Source organism: Sturnira hondurensis, unplaced genomic scaffold, assembly GCF_014824575.4.
Source record: "Sturnira hondurensis isolate 20B ecotype Veracruz unplaced genomic scaffold, ASM1482457v3 Scaffold0014953, whole genome shotgun sequence".
NCBI classification, from domain to species: Eukaryota; Metazoa; Chordata; class Mammalia; order Chiroptera; family Phyllostomidae; genus Sturnira; species Sturnira hondurensis.
Genome location: NW_028087584.1, coordinates 37,313 through 53,281, shown reverse-complemented (window position 1 = coordinate 53,281; position 15,969 = coordinate 37,313). Strand labels below are relative to the sequence as shown.

The 15,969-nt window shown below is 40.2% G+C and overlaps 1 pseudogene; it reads left to right on the top strand.

Annotated features, from left to right (window-relative positions):
- Positions 1-7,367: 7,367 nt before the first annotated feature.
- LOC118999575 (forkhead box protein K2-like) lies at positions 7,368-10,782 on the top strand (annotated as a pseudogene).
- Positions 10,783-15,969: the final 5,187 nt, after the last annotated feature.

The window sequence follows — 15,969 nt, the reverse complement described above, 5'->3', positions numbered from 1 at the left end:
GGCTACCAGAGACAAGCCTTTGTCTCCTGTGGCTCGAATTCCAGAGGTCACTTGCTCATCCTTAGCCATGGGAGGTAGTTACAATTCTTGAAACCAGGCAGAGCGGTCCCCAACAGAAAGAATCATCTAATCCATATGCTGGATATAGGCTATGTGCACTGGGAGTGGGGGAAAGAATTACACAATATTTAGATCAATAGAATATTTATTAAGGGCTCAATTACTCAGGGGCAAGTGCAACAGTTTACCATATCCTTACCACTTATTACGTGTTAGGCTACAAACACTAAAGTTAATAACACAGCCTTCTGTTGTTGGTCCAGTCTGACTCTCATCTCACCCTGGTAGTCTCACCCACTTCAAGTTGTTCCCCATGCTGTCATACACAACTACTGAACAAATTTTTCTTTTTTTTACATTTCATTTCATTTTTTTATTGTTGTTCAAATACAGTTGTCTCCATTTTCCTTCCACCATTCCCACCACTTCCCTGACCCCAGTCATCCCCACCTCCCACCCTTGGTCCTAACTCCTTTTGGTTTTGTTCATGTGTCTCATATGTTTCTGAAAACCCTTTTCCATTTCCCCCCATTATCTCCTCCCACCTCCCCTCTGGTTACAGTCAGTTTGTTCTTAATTTCAATGTCTCTGGTTATATTTTGCTTGCTTGTTTGTTTTGTTGATTAGGTTCCACTTATAGGTGAGATCATATGGTATTTGTCTTTCACAGCCTGTATCTGTTATTTACTTCCTGTTAGAAATCTTTTAAAGGGTCCTGTTATCCACACCATGCTTGGACAGACCAGGGTCCCTATCCTCACTCAGCTCACCAGCACTTTATGATTCACATATGAGAAAAGAGAAATTGGACACCTCTGGGACTATTTCATACCTCCATACTCTCCCTCTCTGTTCCTACTTTCTGGAACATCATCTTAGCATAAGGCCTTTCTTGAATCTCTCTGATGGTAAGTGCCCCTGCTTTAGACTTACACAAGACTCTTAAGTGTCCCTCTGGTTGGCATGGTTGTTAGTCCTGGCCTCAAACCTCAAAGTGGGTTTTAATGTACCATCTGTCCTTTAATATGTGAGTACCATGAACCTCCACAGGTCTCCCATTCCTGGTCACCAAAATGGGGTATTCATCATAATAATAGTACTTGTCTCAAAGGGCATTCACTGAGGTAATAGTTATAAATCACTTAAGCATAGTACCTTGCACTTACTATGTCATAAACGTTACAATGTATACACATTTATACTATTTATCATTATCAGCAGTTATCATTGTCATAGCACTTTCTCCATTACTCTGACATGATTTCTCCCATAAGCTGGAGGGCAAGAGGCTATGTAACAGATGTTTTCAGTGTCTTCAATGCAGCCCTGGGTGATTCCTGAAGTTCCTGACTGCCATTCTCTCTTCCTCTTATAGGGACATAACCAGACTCATGGGTTCCTTACATTCTTTTTATTATTATTATTATTTAAATTTTTTATTTAACTCTTGTTCAAGTACAGTTTTCTTTCTTGTATTCCCAGCCCTGCCCTCCCCCAGTGCTCCCCACCTCCCTCCCATCTCTGCAGCCCACTTTAGTTATTGTCCATGTATCCTTTATAATTGTTCATGTGAGTACTTCCCCTTTTCCCCTGTGATTCTCTCCCCTCTCCCTTCTAGACCCTGTCTGCACGTTCTGTGTTTCAGTGTCTTTGGTTACATTTTGCTTGCTTGTTTGTTTTGTTGTTTACATTCCTGTTAAAGGTGATATCATATGGTACTTGTGTTTCACTGCCTGGCTTATTTCGCTCAGCATAATGCTTTCCAGTTCCATCCATGATGTTGCAAAGGGTAGGAGCTCCCTCTTCCTTTCTGCAGCATAGAATTCCATTGTGTAAATGTACCATAGTTTTTTGATCCAGTCATTTACCGATGGGCATCTAGGTTGCTTCCAGCTCTTGGCTATTGTAAATTGTGCTGCTATGAACATTGGTGTGCATAGGTTCTTTTGGATTTGGTGTTTCAGGGTTCTTAGGATATACTCCTAGCAGTGGAATTGCTGGGTCAAAAGGCACGTCCATTTTTAGTTTTCTTAGCAAATTCCATACTGCTTTCCATAGTGGTTGTACCAGTCTGCAATCCCACCAACAGTGAACTAGAGTCCCTTTTTCCCCACAACCTCTCCAACACTTGTTGTTTGTTTCTTTGTTCATGGTAGCCATTCTGACTGGTGTTAAGTGGTATCTCATTGTGGTTTTGATTTGCATCTCTCTGATAGCTAGTGATATCGAGCATCTTTTCATGTGTCTCTGGATCCTCTATATGTCCTCCTTGGCGAAATGTCTGTTCAAGTCCTTTGCCGATTTTTTTATTGGGTTGCTCATCTTCTTTGAGTGGAGTCGTGTGACTCCTTTGTATATTTTGGAGATTAAACCTTTGTCTGAGTTGTCATTGGCAAATATGTTTTCCCAAACTGTTGCTTCTCTTTTTATCTCATTTCTGTTTTCCTTGCCATGCAGAAGCTTTTAAGTTTGATGAGATCCCATTCGTTTATTCTTTCCGTTATGTCCCTTGTTCTAGGGGACGTATCAGTAAAAATATTGCTGCGTGGAATATCTGAGATTTTCTTCCCAATGCTCTCCTCTAGGGCTTTAATGGTTTCACTGCTTATATTTAAGTCTTTTATCCACCTTGAATTTATTTTGGTATATGGTGTAAGTTGGTGCTCGAGTTTCATTTTTTTTGCATGTGGCTGTCCAGTTCTCCCAACACCAATTGTTGAAGAGGCTATCTTTACTCAATTTTATGTTGCTGCCCCCTTTGTCAAATATTAATTGACTGTAGAGATTTGGGTTTACTTCTGGACTCTCTGTTCTATTCCATTGGTCTATGTTCCTGTTTTTATGCCACTACCAGGCTGTTTTGATTACAGTGGCCTTGTAATACAGTTTGATATCAGGTATTGTGATCCCTCCTACTTTGTTCTTCTTTCTCAAAATTTCAGCTGCTATTCAGGGTCTTTTGTGGTTCCATATGAATTTTTGAAGTGTTTGTTCTATGTCTGTGAAATATGCCATTGGTACTTTAATAGGTATTGCATTGAATCTGTAAATTGCTTTGGGTAGTATGGACATTTTGATGATGTTAATTCTTCCAATCCATGAACATGGTATATGCTTCCATTTGTTTGTGTCTTCCTTGATTTCTGTCTTTAGCGTTGTGTAGTTTTCTGCATAAAAGTCTTTAACCTCTTTGGTTAGGTTTATTCTCAGATATTTTATTTTTGTTTTTGCTATATCGAACGGGATTTTTTTCTTGATTTCTGCCTCTGCTGTTTCATTGTTGGTATACAAAAATGCCTTTGATTTCTGGATATTGACTTTGTATCCTGCTGTTTTGCCAAAATCATTTATTAGTTCCAGAAGTTTTTTGGTAGAGTCTATAGGATTTTCCATGTACACTATCATGTCATCTGCAAACAATGACAGTTTTGTTTCCTCCTTTCTGATTTTGATGCCTTTTATTTCTTTTTCGTGTCTGATTGCAATGGCTAGAACTTCCAATACTATATTGAATAGAAGTGGTGAAAGTGGACAACCTTGTCTTGTTCCCGATCTTAGTGGAAAAGTGTTTAGTTTTTGTCCATTGAGTATGATGTTGGCTGTAGATTTTCATATATGGCCTTTATTGTATTGAAGAATGCTCCCTCTATTCCCATTTTTCTGAGTACCTTTATCATAAATGGGTGTTGTACCTTATCAAAAGCTTTTTCTGCATCTATTGATATGATCATGTGGTTTTTGTCTTTGCTTTTGTTTATGTGATGTATTACATTTACTGATTTACGAATATTGAACCATCCTTGCATCCCTGGGATGAATCCCACTTGGTCGTGGTGTATGATCTTTTTGATGTATTGTTGGATGCGATTTGCTAATATTTTATTGAGGATTTTAGCGTCTATGTTCATCAGTGATATTGGCCTGAAATTTTCTTTCTTTGTTGTGTCTCTATCTGGTTTTGGAATTAGGATGATGTTGGCTTCATAAAAAGAGTTGGGGATTTTTCCCTCCTTTTGGATTTTTTGAAATAGTCTGTGAAGAATCGGGATTAGTTCTTCCTTAAAAGCTTTGTAGAATTCTCCTGTGAAACCATCTGGTCCAGGGCTTTTGTGTGACGGGAGATTTTTGATTACTTCTTCAATTTCATCTACTGTTATTGGCCTGTTCAGGTTTTCTGCTTCTTTTTCATTGAGTTTTGGAAGATTATATTTTTCTAGAAATTTGTCCATTTCATCTAGGTTTCAAGTTTCTTGGCATACAGCTCTGCATAGTAATTCCTTACAATCCCTTCTATTTCTGTGGTATCAGTTGTAATCTCTCCTCTTTCATTTCTGATTGTGTTTATTTGGGTCCTCTCTCTCTTTTTCTTGATGAGCCTACTTAAAGGTTTATCTGTTTTGTTTATCTTTTCAAAAAACCAACTCCTGGATTCATTGATCCTTAGAATTGTGCTTTTAGTCTCTATGTTGTTTAATTCTCCTCTGATCTTGGTTATTTCCTTCCTTCTACTTGCTCTGGGCTGTCTTTGTTGTTGTTCCTCAAGTTCTTGGAGGCATCGGGTTAGGTTGTTTGTTTGAAATGTTTCTATTTTCTTTAGGTGAGCCTGTATCGCTATGATCTTCCCTCTCAGGACTGCCTTCGCTGTGTCCCATAAGTTTTGGATTGTTGTGAGTTCATTTTCATTTGTTTCCAGAAACTTTTTTATTTCTTCCCTGATTTCTATCTTTACCCATTTGTTGTTTAATAGTTTACCATTCAGTCTCCAAGATTTTGGATGTTTTTGTTTTTTTCCTGTGGGGTTGGTTTTCAATTTCAGTCCCTTGTGATCAGAGAAAATGCTTGGTATGATTTCTATTTTCCTAAATTTGATGAGTCTCGTTTTGTGTCCTATCATATGATCTATCTTGGAAAATGTTCCATGTGTATTTGAAAAGAAAGTGTATTTAGCTTCTTTAGGATGAAGGGCTCTATATATATCAATGAGGTCCATTTCATCTAGAGTGTCATTTAATGCTGCAATATCTTTGTTGATATTTTGTTTGGAAGATCTCTCCATTTTTGACAGTGGGGTGTTAAAATCCCCTACTATAATTGTGTTGCTGTCAATACCATGTTTGAGGTCCTCTAGGATTTTCTTTATATATTTGGGTGCTCCTATGTTGGGTGCATATATATTTATGATGTTAATGTCTTCTTGGTGGATTCTTCCCTTGAGCAATATGAAGTGACCTTCTGGGTCTCTCTTTATGGCCCTGTTTTTGAAGTCTATTTTGTCTGATATGAGAATTGCTACCCTGGCTTTTTTTTNCTATTCTTCATATCTTCTACTGTGTTCTTCAGTTCAGAAATTGTATTCTTCATTTCCTCTTGGCTCTTACTAATGGTTTCCATTTCCTTTTTCATGTTGGTATAGTTTACAGAGAGTTCATTGTAGCTCCCCTGTAGTTTCTGGTAGCTCGTTGTAAGGTCTTTGAATTTCCTGATAACCAGTGCTTTGAATTCCACATCTGATAGTTGACTTGCCTCTATTTCATCTAACATTCTTTCTGAGGCCTCCTCCTTTTCTTTCATTTGGGGATTGTTTCTTTGTCTTTCCATTGTTTGTGATACTCTTCTTGTTGTCCTCTGCTTCTTACATTGATCTGCTCTGGTTCACTGGGTTTATGGTGTGAACTTCTGTGGTAGGATACCTGTGAAAGTCAGCAGTGCAGTCTCCTGCAGGTATCTTGGTGTTCTCCGCTTCCACCTACCCCTTTCTTTATTGTGCGTGTGTGATCAGTTGGGGGGGAGGCAAAATGGTTTATGATAGCAGAAGATTATTTTATGTTATTTACAGACACAGTGGGCAGAGAAGAAATAGACAATCTCTAGGCTATGTATAGAGTTAACCGTGCTCTTTGACCCAGCTTGCCACTTTTAGGAAAGCGTGGGCATAAGTTAAGTGTCTTGTTAAGAGGGGGGGGCTTGTGAGTTGTATCTAGAAAGCAGTGTGGTTGCAGGTGGTCAGATTTGAGGTAAGGTGACAGTACAGGTTAGTAACTGGGTGTAGCGCGTCAGTAAATAGAGTAATAGAATTCAGGCACCTGTAAGGTTGTCTAAGGTCCGAGAGATGTGTTATGAAGTATTATTATTATTGTACAGAACAGCTCTTATTTACACTAATATTAGAGCAACACTCACGTGATAGATTCTATGTGATCTGTCTAAATGGGGGTTATAGAGCTTGGGTAGTATAGCAAAGGAAAGCACGTGAAGTATAGAAAATCAGCAAAACACTGTGGAGGAAAGAGCAGTGGGAACCTGTCAGGTAGAACAGTATACCCAGCCAGGACTAAAAAACCTGTACAGAAAGAGGTGGGATACAAAGATATTCTTAAAATAAAAAAGGGAGTAAGAATAATGCAGAAAAAAATAATACACCTAAAAGAAAACTAAGCAACACAGAGAGAAACAATCCAACACACACACACCCACACACACACACACACAAACCCAAGAGCCAGGAGAAAAGGGGAATAAGCGGAAAATTTGGGAAGAACAGAAGGACTAAAACCGGACAAAAAGGAAAAGAAATGAAGGACTAAGTATCGAAAGATAGAGCAACAATACAGTTTACAAGATGTAAGATTAATTACAAAAGAGGTTGAGAGAGAAAAAAGGGGGAGAGGGTGAAGACACACACACACACACACACACACTAGAAGGGAAAAAAAAAAGAAGCAGCACCCTTCCTTTCTTTGTTGGTTTCAAACTAGCCAAACTGGTTTCTCTGGTTTCGGTGTCTCTGAGGGCAGGAATGCAGGCCCCTGGGAGCAGGCTGCTGATTGGTCTGTGGTCGCGCACAGCCCCGGGAGGCTGCCTGTGTCCCTCCGAATTCTGCACTGTCCTTCTCAGTCCTGTGCTAGACTCAGGCGTTCCCACCCCGCCCCCTGGATGGCTGCTGGGTGGTTGAAATCTAGCCGAGGTCTTAGAGCCCCTTAGTTCACTTTCCAATAGAGACTTCTCCACAAAGCCTGTACTCAGCCCAGCCCAATCCCAAAAGAGCAGCAATGACAGTGTCCTTCTTAAATCCCTTGGACTGGCGGGCTGGCAGGTTCACTACCGCAGAGTCTGCAGTTGCCACCCTTTACGTTAACTTAAGCCCACAGGTCTCTCTCCAGTATTAACCTGCCTGCCTAGACAGGGAGGGGGGAGTCAGTTCTCTCCCAAGGAGTGTGTTGCCAGCCAACCGGGTGCTAGGCCTCCAGCGTTCACTCCATCACAGGCACCCCGGCCCTGGATTCAGATGGGGCTCCTGTTTCCCCCTGATGGTGCCGGCCCCCATTGCGCGCCAATCCTCCTCGGTACTCACGCTCCCCAGGAGTTCGCATGCCCTGGGCGTGCCCGGGTGCAGCCTGCCCTGGGCACGCAGCCGCTTTTGTTCTCACTGGCCCCCTGGAGTCCTCACCGACCTGCAGCTGTCTGGTTCCTCTGTCACACTCTCTGGTCTCCTATTTTTATAAATGTCGGGGAACTGTTGGTTGATTATGCTGTTCTTTGGTAGATCCACCCGGATTTTCCACCAGATGCACGAGAGCTGGGTTCCCTCCCTGCTACTCTGTCGCCATCTTAACCCCTCTCCGGTTCCTTACATTCTTCATAATTTAGAAGGCACTTACATATTTAACTTCTGTTTTTTAGTTTAGAGTAAAATAATACAATTATTCAATTGTGTGCAGAGTCAATGATGCTATTTGCTTGTTTTCTGTTTTTATTTAAACTCTGGAAGAATGGCAGATGGTAGATTTAACTAGTCAACTCTTTTATGATAACTTCTTAATTTTCAATGGCAACAAAAGTGTTTTTTTTCCTGAGTTTTCATTTTTAAAGATTTCAAAATTTGTGCCTTTTCCACTTATTTGAAAGCAATATTGTAAGGTTAAGTATATTTCTTCAAATATAAATCTTAGCAGCTTGTTTTTAGTATTGCCATTATTCTGTAGCCACATTGAAAGTGGACTTACATGGCAAGTATATAATTTCCTTATTTACTCTTACTGGGACTTGTTAGTTTTGTTGGAATTAACACAGAACTTTAAATCTAAAACCAAAATTGTTTACCAGAAATAGATGGAGATTTAAAATTGTTATACCCAAGATATCTAGGAGATATGCATATAATTTTTGGCTATTGTTAATACTCCCGTGCCCACACCTTTTCTTGCATTTTTCTTTTCGTTTTAATCGCTTAATACTTTATTTTTCTTCCTTTTCTCTAGAAGAACATTCAAAATATAATATTGGGATGATGTTTATAAATTCTATAAATGAGTATTTATAGAATCATGTTTTACATATGGTGATGAATAATTAATTATAACAAGTTTACCCTTATTTTATGTAATATCTAAAGTATAAGTACTTTAAAACTCTAAAACCTAGGTGTGTCTTATGGTCCAGTGCATCTTATGGTCCTAAAAATACGGTACATGCATGAGGTCCATTTTATGTAGAGGAGGCAGAATGGCATTGAGACAACAGATTGCAGGATTGAGCATGTGGATATTTTTTTCTCCTTTGTCTTGAAATATAATAAAAGAAAAATGTAATATATTGTGCTTATTTGAAAGATGTGGGGGGACTTTGCCCCACATCTTTCAAGTAAGGTTATTTAGACAGGATGTTTATTTGAAAATAAAAATGTTTATTGTCTTTTATCTTTATTTTAGCTTTTTCTCTAGCTCAGCTCTTGCACATACACCCTCTCTTCTGTTCAAGATTCACAGGAGCTTCAAAACGAAGTGTGAATGGCCTTAGCTTATCATTCACCAGGTGGTGGCCTTGCTTGGCCTCAGTTTCGTGGGCAGAGGGAGCCCAGCTGTGCAGACCCACTGGCAGGCCTCCAGAGTAAAGGCTGGTGTAGGTACAGGCAGAGGGTCCCTGAGTGGTGGCAGAGTTGTGGCACACCTTGAGGGCTAACAGTTCGAGTACCTACCTGAGGATGAAGCTCTTGGTGATCATCATCCACAACCATTTGCAGAGCTCTGTGAACATGAGCACGGGCCACCTTGGGCCACTCCGGAAGTGACTTCTGGCTGTGCTGACTCAGTTAGAGCTGCGTGTTCATGGACAGTGTATTGCAGAGACACGGTACACCGCTACAGTTGTCACACCTGTATGCTTTCAGGTGCCTGAGCACAAACATTGCATCCACTGCCCTGTCAAGCAAGAAGATGAAGAAGAAGCAGGAGAAGCCAGAGTCCCTGGTATAGTAGATGCAGGCACACATCTCACCCGTGACCGTCAACATTTCAGACACCACATCCCAAGTCATCAGCCCCCTGCTCTCCTCCAGGGGAACCATCAGTGCTGAAAACTCCTGTCCACCCAGCCCTGGGGAGTAGGATCTTTAGGGTCCAAAATTTGCTGTGTGATACCATCTGACCTCAATTCAATGGCTGACAATGTGCAGCCAGAAAATGAAAAGGAAGCTTTAGGTGGAGACAACACAAAGAATGACTCAAAGCCATCCCAGTGTATTTCTGTATGCAGTTAGTAGTAGAAGCAATTATGATGGCTCCTGATAAGCAGCTCACCCTAAATTGAATTTATACATATGTCACTAAAAATTATCTATACTGCAAGACTGGACAAAGGTTGGTAGAATTCAACTCGCTACAGGCTCTCTCTGAATTGTCATTGCATCAAAATATCACTTTCCTAGGAGGAGCCAGGCAAAGACTCATTCTGGAGGAAAGATCCTGCTTCTGGAACAAATTAATGGAGCAGGTTTTTAGAAAAAGATGGCCTAGGGGAGTGCCCTGCTTTAGAGGCCCTCTGGGATCACTCTTGTCTGGAAGTGTCCAAGCTGCTCCTAATCATGCTGGAGTTCTGTCTGTTTGCTCCACTGGTGTCCAGACTCTTAAGAGTCTCCATTAAGAGTTGCTCCATTGCTGTGGCGGGTAGGAAGGTTTGCTAGCCTCTGCTGGAGCTCCAAGCCTGGTGCCTTACAGCCCAACTTGGCTGTCATCCAGGAGGCATGGTTTGTCATGTGCATGAGACTCCATCTAGTCAGTCTGTTTTAATTGCAGTGCAGCGACAGCTGCCCTTCATGATCAGGGATCACACCTATACTGTGAGTTCTGCTCCCATAACTACCTCAACTTCCCAGCAGCTCATCATGCAGGTGGTTCATATGGTCCACAAGTTCCCAGCAGTGTCCAACACCAGTATGGCTGGACTAGCCCCAGGGAACAGGAACACTGTCACCAGGCAAGCTATAATCAATCACTTGGGGGTGCCTTGCTGGCCCTTCTTAAGGCAGAGCTGCAGAAGAATGGAGATCACCAAAAAGTGAAAGTGGAACATATTACTGAGATGAGCTAGGCCACCCTCACTGCCACCAGCAGGGCCTAAATGATACCTGTGCAGATAGTCATCATGTGCAATAGGCACCTCTTTCTAGGTCAGCACCCACTACCAATAAAAACTGCAAAAGGGCCTCAACCTGGTGATTCTTGCTATGCCTGACCAGGTGAATAATGCAGGGGTGAGTCCTCTGCACATGCTGGTGACACAGGCATCAGTGTCAGACTTTCTCCCCACAAAGCACCAGAAAGGGACCAGTTGGAGCAGTAAGAGCTGAAGCTGGTCAAGACCAAAGACAAAAAGAATATCATCATTGTCCTGAGTATGGGTGGACACACTGCTGGTGCTGTGAGGAAGAAGGGCATTCAGAACTAGTGGCTGGGAGAGCTTTTCTACTTTATTGTTAAGTCTGTGGTGCCAAAAGGAAACACTGTTTCTCACCGCTGACCTTAGAGTGCATTCTCTATGCAGGCAGAGGGCACTGAGGTTGGACTTTACAACAGTTCTGAAAACACAAAACCCAGGTGGCCTTGAAACTTCTTGAAGACGGAAGTGACACCTGAACTTTAAAACCATACAAGGAAACCTGGTTCTAGCAGGGTTTCCCTGCCCAGTGCTCATCCTTTAACTCAGGCATGTCAAACGCAAGGCCCAGGATGGCTATAAATGCAGCCCAACATAAAATTGTAAATTTACTGACAACATTAGGAAATGTCTGTGTTTTTTGTAGTGTTTATGTATTTAATGTGTGGCTCAAGCCAACTCTTCTTCCTCCAGTGTGGCTCAAAGATGCCAAAAGTCTGGACACCCCTGCTTTAACTAGAAGGAATGACTCTCCGTCCTTTTGAGGGAGAAGAGTGCTGGGTACCAGCACAATCTGGCAGACTGGGCACTCTATGTGGGGACAGTGCAGGAGCCACCCAACCACACTCGGAGGACATGTGGGGCTGGCACGTAAGACAGTATTTTGTGGTTCACATGTGGAATTAGACTATTTTGAGGTGTATTTTCTTTCTTTACAAAATAATCGGGTCTTTGACATTTCAGAACACTCCATTTCTACTTGGATATTTGGAAGCACACAGGACCTTTAGTGTGGATTTTATTTGGAGAAAAGAAGCAACATAGTTTGTCTATTTATGTTTTTTTGTTTTCAGACTATGGAATGATTAACTTTGTCTGGTTAACGTGCAGGAGGAGTTATGTGATGACAGCTGCCCATTTTCCTGTTAGAGCAGTGCCTGATGAGTTAACTCCTCCATTTCAGTGTATGGGACAGACAGATGAACTCTGTAGGGATGCATGGATGAACTGCTGGCTGATGGGCTGCACCTAACAGTTTCTTTTTCTTGCTACTTTTTGTTGTGTGTTTCTTTGTGTGGACTTTGTCCCTGACATAATATTCCACTCTAAGTAAAACAAGTCTCCTAACTATTATGTGTTTAAAATGACAGAACTATTACTACTTTATTTGAAAAAAATCATTCACCCATTTATCACACATGCTTTCAAACAAATGTCACAGATCTCTTGGCATGTTGCTATTTGAGGTGTGGTCACCAGCTCATCAACGTTTGAGAAGCTGTTTGTCTGACCCTGTGCCTTAGTCATGCAAGAGCAGCTGCTGGGGCAGAGCAGAAACTGAGGGTTAATTTACAAGGGTCTTGCAAGCAAGCACCCTGCAATTATGCACTGGAAGAAGCTAGGTCATTTTGTAATTTGTCATAAGAAATTCCCCTCAACCTTTTGGAACTGAATCCACCACTAAGGAAAGAACAGTGAGAGAATAAGAAATAGGAGCCCTCCCCAAAGCAGGGCCATGCTCCTGTGAAAGAAAACAACTTGTCTTTCCATCATGTTCCATGACCTGAGGGCTGAGCAGCCTTGCAAACAGAAAGAGAAAGAGGTCTTTGGCCTTACTGTGAATTTTAAAGTGTCATCATTATAATGTTATTTATTTAAATGTAGTTTGCTATTTAATTTTTTTAAGAGAGAAAAGAATATCTGTATTTTCCTGGTGGAATGAAGTAGCTCAGAATGGTATATTGAGGCAGCTTTAAAACATTTATTATTTACCCAAAGACAATAAATCTGTTCTAAGTATTGTGTGTCAATCCAAAGTATGGAGCTGTTGCAATGTTACTGCAGGTAAAATTTCATATCAAAAATTATGAAAATAAAAAAGGAAGTATGAGCTCAAGGAAAGTTGCTCCTTTGGAGATTTTATCCATACTGGATAGTCTCGATGAATGGCACATATTTTTAGAATACATTTAAATGTCCCCCTTTCTCTCTCAGTGTGTGTGTGTGTGTGTGTGTGTGTGTGTGTAAAACAAAGCAGGGCATCCAGTTCAAGCCCAAGCCCAAGACTTTATTTATTATCATTATATCTATCCATCTATCTATCTATTTATTTATTTATTTTTCAAGTATTGTTGTCTCCATTTTCTCCCATCACTCACTCACCCCACCCATCCCCACATCCCACCTTTAATCCTACCCCCTTTTGGCTTTATCCATATGTCCTTTATACATGTTCCTTGATGACCCTTTCCCTTTCTTCCCCCCCTTTTCCTCTCATCCCCGCCTACTTTCAATTTGTTCTTTATTTCAATATCTCTGGTTGTATTTTTCTTGCTGGTTTGTTTTGTTGATTGGGTTTCACTTATAGGTGAGATCATATGGTATTTGCCTTTCATCACTTGGCTTATTTCACTTAGTATAATGATCTCTAGATTCATCTGTGCAGTTGTGAAGGATAGGAGCTCCTTCTTTCTTTCTGTTGCATAGTGTTCCATTGTGTAAATGTACCACAGTTTTTTGATCCACTCATTTGCTGATGGGTACTTAGGTTGCTTGCAGCACTTGGCTATTGTAAATTGTGCTGCTATGAACATTGGGGTGCATAGGTCCTTTTGAACTTGTATTTCAGGATTCTTAGGGTATACTCCCAACAGTGGAATTAGCAGGTCAAAAGGCAGTTCCATTTTTAGTTTTCTGAGGAAATTCCATACTGTTTTTCACAGTGGCCATACCAGTCTGCATTCCCGCCAACAGTGCACTAGGGTTCCATTTCTCCACAACCTCACCAGCACTTATCTGTTGATTTGTTTATGATAGCTATTCTGACTGGTGTGAAGTAGTATCTTATAGTGGTTTCAGTTTGACTCTCTCTGATGGCTAGTGATGCTGAGCATCTTTCATTAGGGCATTTCTGGGCCCTCTGTATGTCCTCCCTGGAGACTTGTCTGCACATCCATTTGCCCATTTTTTAATTGAATTGCTTGTCTTCCTGGAGTGGAGTTGTGTGAGTTTTTTATATATCTGGAAGATCAAATCCTAGTCCAAGGTAACTTTGGCAAGTATATTTTCTTATATGGTTGGTTCACTTTTCATTTTGTTGATGTTTACTTTAGCCATGCAGAAGCTTTTTATTTAGATGAAGTCCTATTTGTTTATTCTTTCCTTCATGTCCCTTGCTGTAGGGGACATATCTTAGAGGTGTGTGGAATATCTGAGATTTTTCTGCTTATGTTCTCCTCTAGGACTTTTTTGGTGTCATGACTTATATTTAAGTCTTTTTATCCACCCTGAGTTTGCTTTGTGTATGGTGTAAGTTGGTGGTTGAGTTTCATTTTTTTGCATGTAGCTGTCCAGATCTCCCAACATCATTTGTTGAAGAGGCTATTTATACTCCATTTTATACTTCTTCCCACTTTGTTGAATACTAATTGACCATAGAAGCTTGGGTTTATTTCTTGGTTCTCTATTCTGTTCCATTGTTCCATGTGTCTGTTCTTATGCCAGTAGCAGACTGTTTTGATTACCATGGCCTTGTAATATAATTTGATGTCAGGTATTGTGATCCCTCTTACCTTGTTCTCCTTCCTCAAAATTACTGTGCCAAGCTTAATACTTTAAAGTTAAGAGGAGCATCCTACAAGGAACTCAGTGGAATTTCAGGAGAAGGTACAAATTTGTTCTCTATGGATACAGTCTTACTATATTTATAGGTGACTCTGTGATGCTAAAGGTCATCAGAGGGTTAGATCAAGAACTTGGAATGAGGTTGCCAAGGTCTTCATGCTCTTTCATACCATTTACTGAGTATCATTTTAACAGTGAGAAATTGTAGCCCACCCCATAGTTCTTTTGTTTCTGTAAGTGCTGACTTTGACTAATATGTAGCTTGTAGATAAATAGCATGTTTGTATAAGTATCCTAAGAACTAACTTCAGAAGATAGACTCCAACTATCAGGCAGCCCAGCTCTGGGAGTTTGCTGACCTTCATTCATGGAGGCTAAAGGCTACAAAGCCAGGATGTTACATACCCGACCATCACTTGCCTTATCGGAATGGACTTTGCTTTTCTCAATATTCAATATGAGAAATTGAGAAATTTCTCTGCACATAGAGGAATTCTCAACCTTCTCTCATGATCTCTTTGTTCCTTTCTCTTCTTCCTCCCTATAAAAACCTCTGCTTGCACTGAGATGTGGAGATGGACTCTGTGACATGAGTTCCCCATCTTCTAGGTTTCTGACACCTGAAAATAAAGCACTTTCCTTTATATCATCACCTGCTTCTCAAATATTGGCTTTTGTAGTGGCAGGCAACTGGACATGCATTTGGTTACATCGTGTTCAGCAAGTAATTTTAGTCTTTTTGTTAGTATATCTGCCATATAGGATGGTTGTGGGTAATAATTCAGAAAGTGTTGCTTATATAATTCCTGTAATTTGGTCCAAAATTTCATAGTTGTAGAAAAGATTTTATTTTAAGCAATCTTGTATCACTTCCATGTTTTGATTTATAAAAGCGGGAAGGGAGCTTATTGGATGCTATTGAGAAAGGACTTACACTATTTTGTTCAAATACAGTTTTTCACCAAAATTAAAAGCAAGATTGATAGATTCATAATCTACTATCTTCAAGATATGAGTTGCTGCTGTACTTGTATTATTGACCTTTCTTGGGATCTGATTATATGGGGCTTGCTACCTCTCTTAAGCTAAACACTAGACACTAAATGGCTTGGTTTGTATGATCTCAGGATTGTGTCTAAATAGAAAGTGTATGCCAATAGCTGTAGTTTTAATTCCTGACCAGACTCCTACATAAGCCCTTACCACTTGTTTCTTGTATGTGAAATAAGATTTATCTCCCTCACAGTTAAGTTCATTGTAGAGACTTTCATGACATTTTTCTTAAAGAAGAAGTAATCTATTATTAGATAAATGCAAATCTTATTTATGGAGACTAAAATTAGTAACATTATAATCTGATACTTTTTTGTGGTTTTGTGGACCAGTATAGATTTATCTTTAATTTACTCACCTCAAGTACAAGTACAACCACAGTATAACATCTAAACTTAAATATATTAAGTATAATTCTTTCTTTTTTTTATCCAAGGAGAGAGGTCAAAGTATGATTTTGGAAATTTCCCATACAGATTGTAACAAAGTCTATCAAATGTGAGTCATGTAGCTGTTCAGTCAATGTTATTTTCACTTTCCTCTTGGGGAGTGTTTTTCTTTCTTTTTTTTTAAAGTAGAGAA